This window comes from Triticum urartu, chromosome 2 (genome assembly GCF_003073215.2).
Source record: "Triticum urartu cultivar G1812 chromosome 2, Tu2.1, whole genome shotgun sequence".
NCBI classification, from domain to species: Eukaryota; Viridiplantae; Streptophyta; class Magnoliopsida; order Poales; family Poaceae; genus Triticum; species Triticum urartu.
The window spans coordinates 78,146,211-78,162,450 of NC_053023.1; positions in this window are offsets into that span (position 1 = coordinate 78,146,211).

Genomic DNA, 16,240 nt, shown 5'->3' on the forward strand with positions numbered 1-16,240 from the left:
GTCGACTCGCCTTGCCTGGCCTTGCCTCGCCGCGCCCAAGCTCGCGGGATGCGGCGCGCACGAGCGAGGCACGGGCAGGGCGAGGATGCCTCCGGCCAGCGCGGGGCGTGGAGCGGCAGCGCGCGGGACGCGGCGAGTTACAGCGCGAGCGAGGCACGGGCAGAGGCGCGCGAGGCACGACGAGGATGGCTCCGGCGAGCTACAGCGCGAGCGGGGCGCGGCGCGCAGGGGGCGGCAGCGCGCGGGGCGGCTCCGTCGGGCGCAAGGGTGGCGAGCTGCAGCGCGAGCGGTGCGCGGCCAGATGCAACACATGGGAAACGCGGCGAGCTGCAGCATGAGACGCGGGGGCGGGGGCGCAACTAGATGCGGCAGGCAGGAGCTGTGGCGGGCGCGAGCTGGCGCAGCGGGCGCGGTGAGCTGCGGCGAGCGCGGCGGGCATGCTGCTCCGACAGTGCAGGTGGCTGCGTGCGTGCGTGCATGCACAACGCATGCTACCCCGCGTGCGTAGCTAGCCGCTCCCGTGCTTGCCGTGGCCTTCGCTCGCCCTGCTTGTCGTGGCCTTCGCTCGCCCCGCTTGCGACCTCCCCTCCAATACATGGAACTCGCCACGGTGCGCCAAGCTTGCGTTGCCGCGCAGCAGAGCCATGGCGGGCTCCAGCTCGTCCGCTCGCCCGGGCGGCGCTACTGCAGCCGTTGGTCTCGCCCTGCGCCGAACCCGGCCTGGCCTCGCCTCCCCGCGCCCAGCTGCTGCACGGTCTCGCCCACCGCCCGACCTCAAGCAGCAGGCTCCAGCTCGTCCAGGCCATGGCCAACGTGCACCGGCGTTTGCGAGCTCTATGTGTTTGACGAAATGCCGACCCGGACATGCATAAAATGGGTCTGCCTTCCGTTGAGCGCACTTGCCGACCTAAACGAAAAAGCGGATACGGACGGGCGACCCAAACGGACAAAAAGCGGACAAAATCGGTGTCCGTTTGAGTCGCTCCGTTGGAGTTGCTCTAAATATGTTCATGAATTTAAAGGAACTATTCAGGTTTCTTTAAAACACATGAATTCGTAAAAAAACTGTTGATGATTTTTTTTACTTTTTTATGGATTTAAAAATATTCATGAATTAGAAAAAATGATAAAAGAAATGGGAAAAAAGAAATAAAATCAAACAGGAAGCTATATAAAAACAAAAAATTGTAGGAAAAATATCAATCTATAAACAAAGAAAAGAAAACCAATGGATAAACTCTCAACTTGTACCGAGAAAAAACTAAAATAGCCATCTCAGAGATTAGCCACCGATTTGGTGCTGTGTGGTACAAGACAAGAGAAAGAACGAGACAAAAGCCTAAATGGCCAAACTTAATGGAGGAAGGAGTATGTGATTTATACCAAAAGAGTATTATTATTTGCTATGAGCGAAGAATATGGAATTCCGATTCAAGAACTCCTCGCATAATACAATCTCGGAAGAACTTGTTTTTCAATCCATAACTCAGCCATTTGAGACACCGATGGGTCGAAGGCGGCCAACTTTAACTACCAATATACAAATATGCTATTGCAACTTAAAATAGCTATTGAAACTAAAAACTGCTACAAAAATACTTATTCATTTGCAATGGTAATTACAATGGAAGCTCCTCATTGCCTAGTTGTCATACTTGCTAAACGAGACACATCTGTTGTGAGGTAATGCCGAAAGAGTAAATTTGTAGGTGCTCTGAGTCGGAGAGTTAGTTAACCAGAAGGAATGGCCTTAGGGGAGTCATGACTCTCCTTCCCTTCCTCTTCACTAGGCATCATGCCATCCTCTGCGTTAGTGTTCTAGGATCTAGAAGGAATGGTCGCTAAACGTTGGATAGAACCTCTGATGATGTCTAGGTAACGACAAGTAATCCTGGATAGTTGTAAATCTAGGCTAGCCTTTGGTGAGGGCTCTAGCCATCTGATAGTTATGAAGGCAACTACAGCGGGGTTTGAAAGGGCAGTGCCTTTCGAGGCGAGTTGTCAAGTCGGTTAGTCGGTGACCTTCGAAGAGACAACGCTCAAAACCTCAGCGGCAAATGGCGTGTGCATCCATGTCTTCAACAAGGTTTGCGGGTCTATGTCCTCGAATGCATCCATAGGTTCTTGTCCACACCATCAACCGAGGAAGAAGTCCGCCATCCACCCCTTCTATTGGTGGAAGAAATTGTCCAGCAACCCATGCCCTCGGCGAAAGAAGTCGTACCGCTTCGAGGAGAGTCACGACATGCTCCTCCATGGGAAGTTGTGCCACACCGCTCCTATGTGAGAGTGTGGGGTGTGATGCCTAGTCCGACCACGCTCGTTTGTTGCACCCGGGCCAAGTCACAATGTCTCCACTCCACAAGGTTGCCTACTAGTAGGCCTCACCCCCCACCGCTCCCTTTCTCCCAAGGCACAACGCGAGGGAGAGAGTAAGCACCCAATGTTGCCCCCTCTCCAATCGACAGGAGACCCTCTATTTATAGGGAGATAGTTGGGGAATATACATGGCATGATATTGGGTGTTCTACAAGCTTACACTTGCTTTTCCTCTAACCTAAGGGTGTGATCATAAATCCAAAAGGGGATAATCCTATGGCATCTAGCATATCCCATTAAGGTTACAACAACCCCCCCCCCCACCTTCTTGAAATATTGCCTTTGTCCTCTCATGCATGAGAGAGAGAGTGTGTACACAAGTTCCCCTTTAGAATTTCTTATTCTCCCCTTTTATGGGGTATTTTGTAATTTGAGGGCCTCCTAATTTCTATTAGCTCTATGTGCCTTGCCTCACTCATGGCTTTATCTTGGGGCATCCCATTTGCAGTGGTGGAGCATGAACCAAATTCAGGGTGGGAGAGGAGCAAGTGGTAGCATAGCCTAGAAACAAGTAGGAAGATCAGGGAGGCTGAAAGATTACTAGGGAGTTTAGCACGATGAGAAGGATCTTATCCTTTCAAACAATGTGTGTGTGTGTGTGCGTGTGTGTGTGTGTGCGCGCGCGTGTGTGTGCGTGCGTGCGTGTGTGTGTGTGTGTGTGTGTGTGTGTGTGAGCATGAGCTAGAAACAAGTAGGGATATTAAAAAGGCCAGAAGTGAGTAGCTGAAAGCATCACTAGCTTACGCTTTGACCCGAGTAGCACGGGGCACGTGGAATCCCGTGTGGATCAACAAGGACCACCTTGCAAGGCAAAATATTCCTAGGTGACCGATAGCGAAGTAGTACCATGAGGGAAAGCGGTGAAAAGAATCTCCAATGGGTAGTGAAATAGAACGTAAAACCATGCCGAGCTCCAAGCAGTGGGAGGGGACTTAGTAGGGAGTTTAGCAGCAACATGAGAAGCTTATCCTTTTAAATGGGGTTTTATCAGCTTTGCCACTAGTTGTGTCACGCTACTCAATTATGCCACTAGAAATTTGAACTACTCAAAAATGTCAATCTTAACCTTGTGCTAAAAAATCCACACAACATCATTACCATTTGGTCAAATGCCATTGACCGGGGTGAAGTGACCAAAGTACCCTTGGATCCCACTTGTCAGCGGTCCCCTATAACACGTGGCTCCTAGTTGTCAGCACCCAGAGAATTTAATTAGAATAAAAATAACGACACACTGTGATTTTCTTTCTAATTTCATGGCTTATGTGCTGAAAGCTAGCACCAACTGGTTTCAGTGAGTTGCAGAGGAAAACATTGACAAATGGGGTCTAAGGGTATTTTGATCAATTCACCCCCGTCAATGGCCTTTGACTGAACGGTAACGGTGATGAGTGTCATTTTTTAGCACACTCTTAACAAAAAGATGGCATTTGAGTAGTAGAAACTTCTAGTGGAAAAATTGAATATTGTGACACAACTAGTGGCAAAATTGATCAAAACCCTTTTAAATGTTTCTTTTGGAAGGCTGTGCGGGTAGGGGATAGTCCTGGTGACGCGCCACCACTTCCCACTTGCTCCTTGCACCCGAGGCTCATGGGAATCTACAAGCTAGCACGGGCCTTTGACAATGTGAGAAAACCTATATCTTTTTTGAGGCTAAACCTGGGTCCTTACGATCAAATGGTTGAATAGTAAACATGTGTGAGGAATCAATTGTGTCTAAGATATTGTATATGACGTTTGCACCAACTGGAGGCACTTGGGTGGAGGTGGCCAGGTTGCCCAAGTTTGGTCTTGCCCTGTTGCAAGCCACCCCCTGTCTTCAATGGCGCCACCTCCGAGCGGTGGTTGCGACTTCTATGCGTGTGGTTAGGGTGGTTTCTCCTCGTCAATGTTGTTGGTATCACGATTTTATTGTATGATTCTATGACTTTACAATCCAAACTAACCACTGCGATTCTATGATTTTGGTCAGTAGAGTCTACATTTTTACGACTCTAATAGTTAAGATTCTACAATGTGCGATCCTACCATCGGAGCTCCAATCCGATTCAGAATCATGATTTTGACAACCTTGCTCTTGGTAGATGGCCGAAGCATCATGGTGGATCCTTATCGGCACCGCTTCGGTCCTGGCGACCACGAAGCTGCGTTCTCCAGTGTGTGTGGTTGTCCAGCGTCCTCCACTGGTGCAGTTTCCGCCCCTAAGCTTAGGTTGTTGTGCCCCTTCCAGCTTCTTCGGCTCATTGGTGTTCCGGCGGCTCCGCTTCCAGCGCCCGGATCTATGTTTCCTTCTGTTCCTGCTTGTCAACAACGTTGGTCACCATCCTAATCTTCACGTCGGATCTCCACCCTGCTACCTTCCCGACCCAGTCCGCCTATACTCCATGTTAGTTTTAAGCTCGCATTTTTTCGGCGGTTGCAGGTGCAACCTCACCTCTCCTTATGAGGTGGCGATCGCCTGGCGGGTTGGCTTCCTCATCTTTGGATCTTGATCTGGCGGCCATGGGATTTCTCGGACTCAGGCCAGACAAAGTTCATGCTCGGCTTGTCGATGCTGGCAGTAATGACACTCGTGGGTAGTCATTTCCCTTCTTGAAGGCGCTTTCGTGCCCTTTATCTATGCCCCTCTTCGGGCATCGAAGGAAACCCTAGGTCTGGTTCTCCGGATCGGATGGCAGCGGCATCACGACACCATTCCCCTTCTTGAAGGCGCTATCTTAATCGCTCACGGTGTCCCTCGTGTGGATTTGAAGATGTTTGATGTCATGCCGGTTCGGCCTGCCTCCCTAGTTCTAGGCTTGGTAGGTTTAGTTGTATCTATCCCATGTTTAGTCGGAGCATCCCTTGTCTCTCTACTCTGGGTTTCATGTTCATGCCTTCCCGCGTTCATGCCATGTGTTGTACCTTTATTAAACTTATTTTTTTCTATCAATGGAATGATATACAAGCTTTGCATATTTGCGAAAAGGAGTTAACAAACATATCTAGCCATTGCTTTGCTAGGCCCTCATCATTATTTGGACGACAACATACATACTTTCAAGATAGTTCGTCTAATACCAACGATGACGTGACAACCTAACAATAATAAATAATGCTAGATCACAAGATGCAATAAATTTATTTGGTCTAATATCACGATACAAACTACAGATATGATCATCAAAATTATGGAGGAACTATCTCAAAACTTGTCAATCATGAATGGTCAACGGAGACACTATTGTATACTACTCCTACGTCTTATATTTATGGAGGTTAGAGCAACTCCAAAGGGCCGACCCATTTCGTTCGCCTGCGTCCGTTTGGATCGGCGCGGACAAAAGTGGCGGCCCAACGCGTCGATCAAAATCCAAATTACGTCCGTGTCGCGTCCGCACCGACGCATTTGCGGCCCAAATTTGCGCCCCAAATGCGTCGGCGCGGACGCTTCGCGCACCTTCTCGCTGTTCGCCGCGTCCCCACATGGCGGTCGTCCAACTACCCGCTGTCCACGCAGTCAGCTTAATTTATGACGACGGGCTCACGCGTTAGCGACGGCGCTCGTCCTTTTTTAAGCTGACCGTGCGGCGGGGCCATCCTCATTCAAACTCGCCGTCCCTATCTGCCCACCCTTGCTCCCTCGTCGCCGGCAAACCCTAGCCACCGCAACCACATCGACGATGGGCCTCTTCTCCGGCGCCAGCGGCAGCAAGGCCAAGGGCGCCGGCTGGCAGAGGAGCGCCGGCAAGACGAGTACGAGGAGATGCTCGAGCGCGATCTCGAGGAGGAGGCGCGCGAGGCCGAGGAGGAGGCGCGCCAGGCCGCGGCTGCACAGGCGGCCGCACAGCCCCCCGCTCCGGCACTGCCTGCGACGGCACAGCCCGATGGCAGCGCTCTGGAACACGGCGTTCGCCTGGGCCGGGCCGGCGCCGACGCTCATCGACCTCATGGACCCCGAGGACGACGACGACGCCCAGGGCAGCGCGCCGCCTCGTAGTTTAGGCTGTTTTTATTTTTTTAAATGCAAATGTGGACGCGTGGACTCTCGCCGGCCTTCGTGGCCGGCTTTAATGTTTAATTAATATAGTTTCTCTTTTTTTAAATATGCATGCGTTTCATTTTTTTTAGCGTCGTCTAAAATGGGTCAGGCTAGCATTGGGCGTAGGTGCCGACCCAAATGCAAAAGCGGGCATCCGTGTCCGTCTGGCTGATCCAAACGGACAAAAAGCGGACGAAATCAACGTTCATTTATGTCGGCCCGTTAGAGTTGCTCTTAGTATTTTATGACCAGTTAGTAAATGGATGACCATTATCTTTCTTAGAAGATAATGGAGTTTCCTCCCCAGTTCCGTCGCATGAATGAAACCCGACATACACTCATGCAAAGGGGGATGGGATTTGGGGCACGCAAGTGCAGGGGCACCGAGTCCCCATCACGTGCTTTTATTTTTGGCTTCCAATTTTTAAACCTTTATATCTTTTGAATGAATAGTCTAAATTAAATTTTATTTTTATATCCATGTTTCTTGTGACAAGGGCTTTCAACCAAGATCCATTTTGAATATGTTTTGAAGACTTTTAAAAATAAATGTTAAGTTTCAACTCTTGAAACTTAATATGAGCGACCGATAAAATCTAATGTTAGGGATATCGTTTATCGGAAACTTATCGGCCGACTCAAGATAAGAGATAAATCGGCCAATTTATCAGCATATCGGCCGATTTATCACCCTAACGTCCAATTTATGTTAATGACTATACACCGGTAAGCGATAAATTGGCTAGTTTATCTGAATACCGGCCGATATCTCAAACAGTGATAGAATCATGATTTTTTGTGCCTACAAACGACAAAAAAATGTCTTCAAAATTCATCTATGAAACTTGGTAAGAGCGAGCGAGAAAACCGCAAGTTTTAGATAAAAAGTCATAAGTTTCAATGACTGAAACTTAAAACTAATTGTTCCCTCGTGTGGGATTCAACTACTTCACGAATCGCGAGGTAATCAAGCGGCCATGCAGAACTTGGTAGGTGTGTACCCTGGCACCTGCATGGCTCTGCGAATTTCCGCTCTTGCAAAGCCACAACTTGGCTTGTTTGAGGGATTTGGAAGCTATTCGTGCCTTGGGGTAACCAGAGAGGCGGTGACGACGGCGGCCATATGATATGTCTTATTCTTTCTCTCTTTTTGATCTTACTGAAAAAAGCTTTTGCCCCGCTTTATATATAAAGCATCACAGCCGAACCAATACAAAGTGATGAGGGAAACCTCTTACAAAGCAGATCAAAGATAGAACAAGATTACAAGAGCACACACACTCCATCAAGACACACCCAAGGCTACTAACTAGAAGACAGACCGCGCCTCCAAGAGAAACCACCGGACATCGATGCAACACACACACACACACACACACACACACACACACACACACACTAAGTTGTCGCTGGAGAGGACACCCTGCCCTCTCGCTCCGGACCGTGGAGCACTGATCCTGCCTGCAGACAACAAGGACCAAGAGCGATGCCCTCGACGTCACGTGTAAAGGATAGGAAGCTGTCGGCATCACCCCAAGCGAGAGCTGAAGGAGCTTCGAGATAGGATCTGAGCTCGCCCGCCAATGGTGAAGAAATGCAACCGGTGGGTACCTACGCTCCACGACGATGCCCCTAAGAGGGTGGCGACACAACAGGTCGCCGCCGTTGAGACCGAAGACACGATCAAGGGTTTTCACCTGGAGCCCTGACGCGGGGAGAGATACCACAACGACGCCCCCAACAGGGACACGACACTCGCAGGCATCACCGCCGTCGGCGCCGAGCTTTCGCCCGAAGACACTCGCGCCACATCGAAGTACCACGGTGAAAATCCGTTGGCACCAAAACAGGCCTCCACACCACGATCTGGACGATACCCCTGCCGTAGCAATGCCATCGTTAGGATCGCCGCCGCCTCGCTCCTCGCTGCCTGCACAGCCAAGGAGAAACACCACCACCGCAATGCCGCTCGCCGAAGAGCCGATCGCGTAGACCACCTTCCAGTGCCGCCGCCCCGGCATCCCAGATCTCGCTGCCTCCAAGCCCCGCCGAGCCCTCGGTCACCGCCCACCAAAGAAACGAGACGGAAGGGACCACCTTTACGCCCCTGGACGACCCCGCGCAGCTCGTCGCGCAGCTCCCGTCGACCATGGCCTACAACCATGGACCCGAGCCCTCAGATCGGTGGCAGCATTGCGAGGCCGGATCTAGCAGGACCCGACCAACCCACCCCTGGGCTGGGACGAAGGAGCCATCCACCGACGCGAGAGCAGAGAAGCACCACACAAGGAGGCCATCCCCTCTGAGATCAATCTGATGTAATTCTTGTGGTGTGTTTGTTGGGGTCCTATGATTTGTGGATTTGTGATCAGATTGTTCATTGAATATAATTGAATCTTTTGAAGTTTCTTTGCTGTATGATCGAGTAACTATGTATACTTCCTGAGTTATTTGTCTTCTCTGGTCAAGATAGATGGGTAATTCTTCAGATGGAGTGGTGCATAGTAGTGGGTTCAATCTCACTGTGATCTACTCCCTCCGTCCTAAAATAAATGTCTCAACTTTGTACTAACTTTAGTATAAAGTTGTACTAAATTTGAGACACTTATTTTGGGACAGTGGGAGTACATCCCAGTGACAGAATGGGGAGAAGGCACGTGATGTGTTATTGCTACTAAGGATAAAACGATGAAGATTGATCTTATTGCTAGGTTTATTTCTATCTACATCATGCCATATTGCTTATTGCGTTTTTCTATTTTTCATTAAACTTAATACCTTGACATGCATGCTGGATAGCGGTTTCGAGGCGGAGTAATAGTAGTAGATGCAGTTGGATTATGGTGTACTTGTCACGAACACGACGCCTATACGAGATTATGACATGAATGATCAGAGTTATGAATGTTGCTTATCTGTCAATTGCCCAATAGTAATTTGTTTATCATGCCACTACCTATTTTCGAGAGAGATGCCACTAGTGAACCTATGGTCCCCGGGTCCATTCTCTATTAATACTTGCGTTGCTCTATTGCTCTTTTATTTACCTTTACTATTTTACCGTTTTAACATACCACTATCTATCACCATTTTCTTTTAACCTTGCAACTAGCAAGACAAGAGGATTTGAAAAACCCCTTGTCAAGTTGGGTGCAAGCATTTATTTTGTTTGTGTTCATGTGCTGCTTTTCTTGTTAGCTTGTAGACTCCTACTGATTCAATTAAACCTTGGTTCTTAACTGAGGTAAATACTTTCTGCTGATGTGCTACATCACCCTTTTTCTTCGGGGAAATTCAACAACTCCTATGGAAGTAGAACCCTATGGGATTTTGGTTTTCCAACTCTGTCCCCGTCTCAGTGACATGTCCTTCGATATCACCAGAGGGCTGAGGGATTCTGTATAGGAGTGAAGTTGGTGGCTAGCGGGCGGTGCTCTGGGCGGCGTCGACGATGCACGGGGAAAGATGTCGACAGACCCAATGCTTCTTCCCAACTTCATTAGTGTGTGGGCATGGATTTGGGATCCGAGATCCAGCATGCGGATGAGCCTCGATCGGTGTTCCACATCATCAATGGCTTTGCTACGTCGGCAAGCCTCTCCATCGACTAACAAAGCCCACGATGGTGATGGTGCTGCCTCGGCTCCGGTGACGATGAAAGGATCTGGTTGCAGGCCCCAAGCCTCTCGTTGTAATTTTCTTTCTTTCAAGGCATTTTCTGCATTTTCTTCTAGACTCGTGGTCTTTCCCTGTCTTTCTAGCGGTGTTTGCGTGTGTGGCTGTACTACTCTGGCTTGGTTAATATAAGGGAAAAGTTTGTAACCGGTGGGCCGGCCAGACTTTCGGTCGGTCCGCGTTAGCTCTGTCGCGCACTCGCACCACTTTCTTCACGCTCGCCCACACGTCCCAGTCCCACGTGCACCAGTCCTTATCCACAGGCCACATCACCGCTCGTTCACACAATCTCCATCTCCATAGCTTTTTATTCATCTTTCTTCTCTTTTCCCCTCCAGAGTTCGTCTGCCTACCCTTGCCTCTCACCCGCGCCACCGCATCTTTAGCTCCGGCGAGCCTCACCACCGCTGGACTCCCCTAAACTACCTTTCCTCCCTCCCCTTCCTGCTTCCCAACACCCCCCTCATTGATGGAGCTACTACAGGCCATCACCGGGTGTTACCATGATGACTAGCTACAACGCAACTTACGGCGAAGCTGCAACCGGCGCCCCGTTTTGCTGGGACCGGCAACTCAATTTTCTGCATAGGGTGGGGGAGCTGCCACCATGGACGACGAGTGTGGCGACTGTGGTGGGCGACGACGGCGGCACTGGTCCGAGCGGCACTGCACCCCTACTACAACCAGTGTCACATGTTGCTACCACCAGCATCGCACCTTGCTACAACTGTCATCGTGATTTGCACAACCAGGTTTCGGCATCACTTTTTCTTCTTGCTACAACCAGCCGCCGTACTGCTACAACCGGCTTCATCCTTTGCTAGAACTGATGCAAAATTTCGCTACAATTGGCATCGTGTTTTGCTACAATGCAGGAACTGGCGTCGTGCCTTTTGCTGCATCCGGCTTCATGTTTTGCTGCAACCAACACCTTGATTTGCGACAACCGGCGGCGCGGTTTGTTACCACCGGTGCCATGTTTGCACAATCAGCATCACGCTTTTGCTACAATTTGCATCTCATCCTGCTACAACCGGTGTCAAGTTATGCTATAGTCGGCGTCGCACCAGCAATGGGATGGGTGTGACCGTGCCTCGGTGACACTACAACGGCCACATGTTGCTGGGAACGGCGACGCCCCTGTGTTGCAATGTACGCAGCCAGGGGTGGCAGCGACAACGACCAATGATGCGAGGGACGATGGCACCCATGCTACAACAGACGCTGCCTAGGTTGCGACGACGACCTCGGGAACGACAATGGCGACCTCGCGCATGACAACTGCGACTTGTTGCGACGCACCGACACAAGCAACTGGCGGCAAGCGTGTGTCACGGGCCGCCGCCGAGAGCATGTTGCGCTAGGCTCTATCCTCTTTTTTTTTGTCTTTTTTTGCTTTTTTCCTTGAGATGAATGAAGGATCGTACTGTTTAAAAGTGGTGTATCATGTGGTGGCGCAACGACCGGTTCAAATTTAGGCCGGCGCATCACTCGCCTTGATATAATGCGCATGTACTTTCTCAAAAAAAGAAAGCATGTTGAACTCAGTCAATCAAAAAGGTAGATAAAAACTGAAATCAAAACTACCAAAGGAGAATAGACGAAGGGCATGTTTGGTTGCAGTTTGCAATAGTAGTTGCATTGCATGTCCATCTCCAGCCAGCCTGGTTCTTCAAATGCAGCCTCATATGCAGCAGATGCAACATGTTTGGTTGCCTGCATCGCATGGAGGGGCACTTACCCCCTGGTGTTTGTTTGCCATTTTTGTGCTTAGGGTGTGAGCAGATGCAGACTTCAACTGTTTGGTTGCAAACAACGTTTGTGTTCTGCTCACCCCATTCAAATATGGTGGCCTTACCACCACATGATCAGCACAACAGCAAGATTGAACAAAGCAAACACCCAAATGAAATCAAACACAACAAGCAAGGAAATGAAAGCAAACTACTTAACTACATAGCATAAGTCTAGATTAACAGCAGGGGCATCCTCCTTCCCTGCTCGAAACCAGGGTGATGCTCCTGGCCAAAATATGAACAAGTTCCCAGCACAAGTCTCGCCACACACCATAAAAGTTCTCCACTAACACCTTACTTAACTTAACTACATAGCATGCTCGATGTTACCAACGCAATTGTGCCTGCTGCAAAGAAACCTGCACATGACCGAGGAGTCGTGGTTGTAGATCTGAACCTTCAGTCCAAGTCCTGAGATGCGTACAATAATGAGGTCACCGGGGACGATCTGGTGGCGGCGGCAGAAGTAGTTCCAGTCCCGGCCAAGCACCATGTGCCCCTCGAAGTTTTGGACCTGCACCCAGAACACGCACCCTTGTTCACCGACAGCCTGACCACGCGCGGGAGCCGGTTGATGACCAGCCAAGTGTTCATCATCTCCACGAACTTGCGAGGGACGACGAGCATGGCAAGGTCCTCGTTGTCCTTGATCTGCTGGTAGAAGCGTAGCGGCTCCCTGGCCCCCTCCTCATGGCCCTGCCTCAGAGATCGTCCCCTTGAACGAGGCAGGGTCATGAAGGTGATCCTGCCAGGCAGGTCCACCATCCTGAGCCACCTGTTCGTGGGGATGAAATCCTCGGCGCACTCAGCTCCGACCAGCACCTGAGCTCCTCCTCCCACCACATCCCAGTCAGTCTTAATTATCTTGTCAGGTAAGATGACAAGTATTAGTGCACAAACTCTTTGCAAAATTGCATTGATCAGAGACATTTATCCAAGAGCAAATGCCACTGATCAGTGCACATACTCTTTTAGGTAATGCCACTTATCAATGGCACTTGCTGTTAGGCAAATGCCACTGATCAGTGGCAAACGCCACTTATCAATGACACTTGCTGTTGGGAAAATGCCACTGATCAGTGGCACTGATTAATGGACTTCCCAATAGCAAGTGCCATTGATAAGTGGCATTTTGCCCAACAGCAAGTGCCATTGATAAGTGGCATTTTGCCCAACAGCAAGTGCCATTGATAAGTGGGATTTTTCCCAACAACAAGTGCCATTGATAAGTGGGATTTGCCTATGGGGGCAAATGCCACTTATCAATGACACTTGTTGTTGGGCAAATGCCACTGATCAGTGGACTTGCTGTTGGGCAAGTCCACTGATCAGTGGCATCTGCTTTGCTGCAACTGCCACTCATCAGTGCACTATCCTAAACATGGAAGCATCTAAAAATAGCAATAGCAAGTGCTAATAGCACCCATGTGCAGCCATGCACATTTGGCAGCATCCTAAAATGGTCCTACTACATGCACATATAACATTCAACACAAACCCTAGCTTGAACATGTATATTAGCAACAGGAACAACAACATGAACATGATCCTAGCTTGAACATGAACATGCCATCAGTCAACATGATTCTAGCATTCATCAGTCAAATGAACATGCCATCAGTATAACATTCATCAGTCAACATGAACATGATTCTAGCATCAACACAGCTACTAGCATGAACACAGATCATAGGACACACTAGCAGTAGCACAAGAAAATTATCCTAGCACACACATTGTACAAAACAAGAACATATCAGCCCAATTGGATTTGATTGGGTTCGCATCCAATCGGATCTGCTAGAATCCTATCTAATCCTATCGAATCCACTAACTACTAGCACATGCCTAAGGAATAAACCCCTAATCTACATCTACAAGCAAGCATTGAGAGGGTTTGACTCACCGAAGCACGCGCAACGGCGGAAAACCGAGGCCGGGGTGAAAACCCCGGTGGGAAGGAGAGAGGTGGCGGAGCAGAGGAGGAGCCGGCCCTGGCGACGGCCTACGACATCGGCCCCGTGCTCATCGCCACGCCGGAGGTCGAGGAGGACGGCCCGCCGATAGGATTAAACCCTTGGACGGGGGTCAAGAAAACCCCCTGCCTAATGGGGTCCCAAGAAGGGGCGGCTCCGTGGACGACACCGGCGCCGAGCCCAGGATCACAAGGTCCGAAATCGGTGGCGGAGCAGGAGCGGTCGGCACCACATTGGTCGGCGCTCGTGGTGGCCGGCAGCAGATGGGGGACGGCACTCGCATCATCGACGCCAGGTCACAACCCGAGTACTGGAGCCCGGCCAGCCAACGCTCCTGGATGCTGGCGATGCGCTGGTCGACGGGGGTCAGTGGGCGGCGCAACGGTGGGCGTGGCAGAGCCATCGGAGGAGAGGAGAGGGAGGGGCGGTGAGGGTGTTGTGGTGGGCGCACGGCAGATGCCAAGGGATGGCTAAAGATAGGAGGAGGCTCGAGGGCACTGGTGGGCTCTAGAGGGGAGGTCGGCATGAGCGAGCGCGGGACGCAAGACATACCCAGGTTCGGGGCTCTCCGGAGAGATAATACCCCTAGTCCTGCCGAGTGTGGTTGATGTGTATCAGTACAGAGTTGCTCCTTGAGCTGTGTCGGGGGAGAAGGAAGGCTGGCCAAGGCTTAGGCCGCTCCCTCCCCGTGTGTGTGTGCGTTCTACTGATCGGTTTCTTCACCCCCGTCCCGTGCATGGAGGCCTCCTGGGGGTTTTATAGGTCAACCACCCAGGGGTACAATGGTAATGTTACAAGGCCGTGGGGCCGGGTTGTCATTGTCCGGGGAGCCGGTGCTGGGACCCGCCGGGGGCCCGGGCTCGCCAGGTTCTCCGGCCGCGGGGCCTGCCGGGTACCGGGGCACTGTTGGCCATCTTGTCGATCGTCAGGGAGTGGCCGGGTTGAGTCAGCTACAGTGGTGCTCCGTCAGGTCGCCACTTGTTGGCGTCATTGATGACGGTGGTTGCACTGTTGCCACGCCGGCCCTAGTCAGTGGGTAGGTGGGGCACTATTGCCACGCCCTGGCTGACCAGATGCATGGGCGGGGCACTGTTGCCTCGGTCATCGGTAGGTGGAGACTCGTCCCATTGTACGACTAGGATGGGACGGGAGCTGACCCGTGGCCGGGTTTAGGAACGCACCAAGGGTGGAGCTGGCTTGTTGACGAAGTCTTTACGTGTCGGGTTCGACTGTCTTGAGCTGGTTGTTGGGGCCGAGTCGAGGAGTCCGGCCGGGTTGCAGAGTTCGGCCGGGTCGAGCGACCCGGCCAAGAGTGAGCCGGCTCGAGGGGCATTGCTGATCCCGTTGTTTTTGAAAAAGGATCCGGGTTCCGTTGCCTGTCTGGGGTTCATCCCCCCGACAGTAGTCCCCGAAGCTGTGAAGGTCCACCATCTTCGGATGGGAGGGCCTTCGCAGTCCCCCCCCTCGAGGAGGTGAATTTCGCGGTCGCCGGGTCCGGCAACACCCACTGTGTGCCGGCTTTCGGAAGCCGGGTCGCGGCACCCCGGCAGGGGCGGTAAACCGAAGAGTCCGTCGAATATTGGGGTGATCTTTTGAACTTCGCGCGGACGCCACGTGGCGGCTGGAAGCTGTAGAGGCCTGACAGGCCACGCGCGCGATAGGACGGGGCGACGCACTGGGACCCGTGGCCGCGCGCCCTCGTCCCATGTGCACGGATTTATTGCGGCGTCTACGGGCCAGTTGCCATTCTCGATGCAGTTACTGTGCGCGTACGTGCACAGTTATTGCGGGGAAGTGGGAGGGGCGAGCATAAACGATCCCACCTCCCCACGTTTTGACTTGTGGGCTATAAATTGGGGGAGGGGGCGGCGGAAGTCATTCTCGCACGCGCTCCCCTACTTCTTCTTCCTTCCTCTGCTTCTTGCGACCGCCGCACACCGCGACGCCCACTGCCTCGAGCAGAGCTTCGTCGTTATCTTCTTCCTTTCCCTCTTTCGCCTTCATCCATGGCGCTGCCGTCGGGCTCGTGGATGGGCTTGACCGTCACCCCTGATGACATCACCTATCTTCGCACCTCCAGGCGCTTGCTGGGGAGACAGAGGTTGCCGTGCGCCTGCCGCGGGGCGAGCGAGAGCCGCGTCCAGAGGGCACGGAGCGCGTAGTCTTCTACCCGCACTTCAAGCGCGGGTTCAGGCTTCCGGCGAGTGATGACCCACAAGTGTAGGGGATCTATCGTAGCTTTTCGATAAGTAAGAGTGTTGAACCCAACGAGGAGCAGAAGGAAATGATAAGCAGTTTTCAGTAAGGTATTCTCTGCAAGCACTGAAATTATTGGTAACAGATAGTTTTGTGATAACATAAATTGTAACGAGCAACAAGTAATAAAAGTA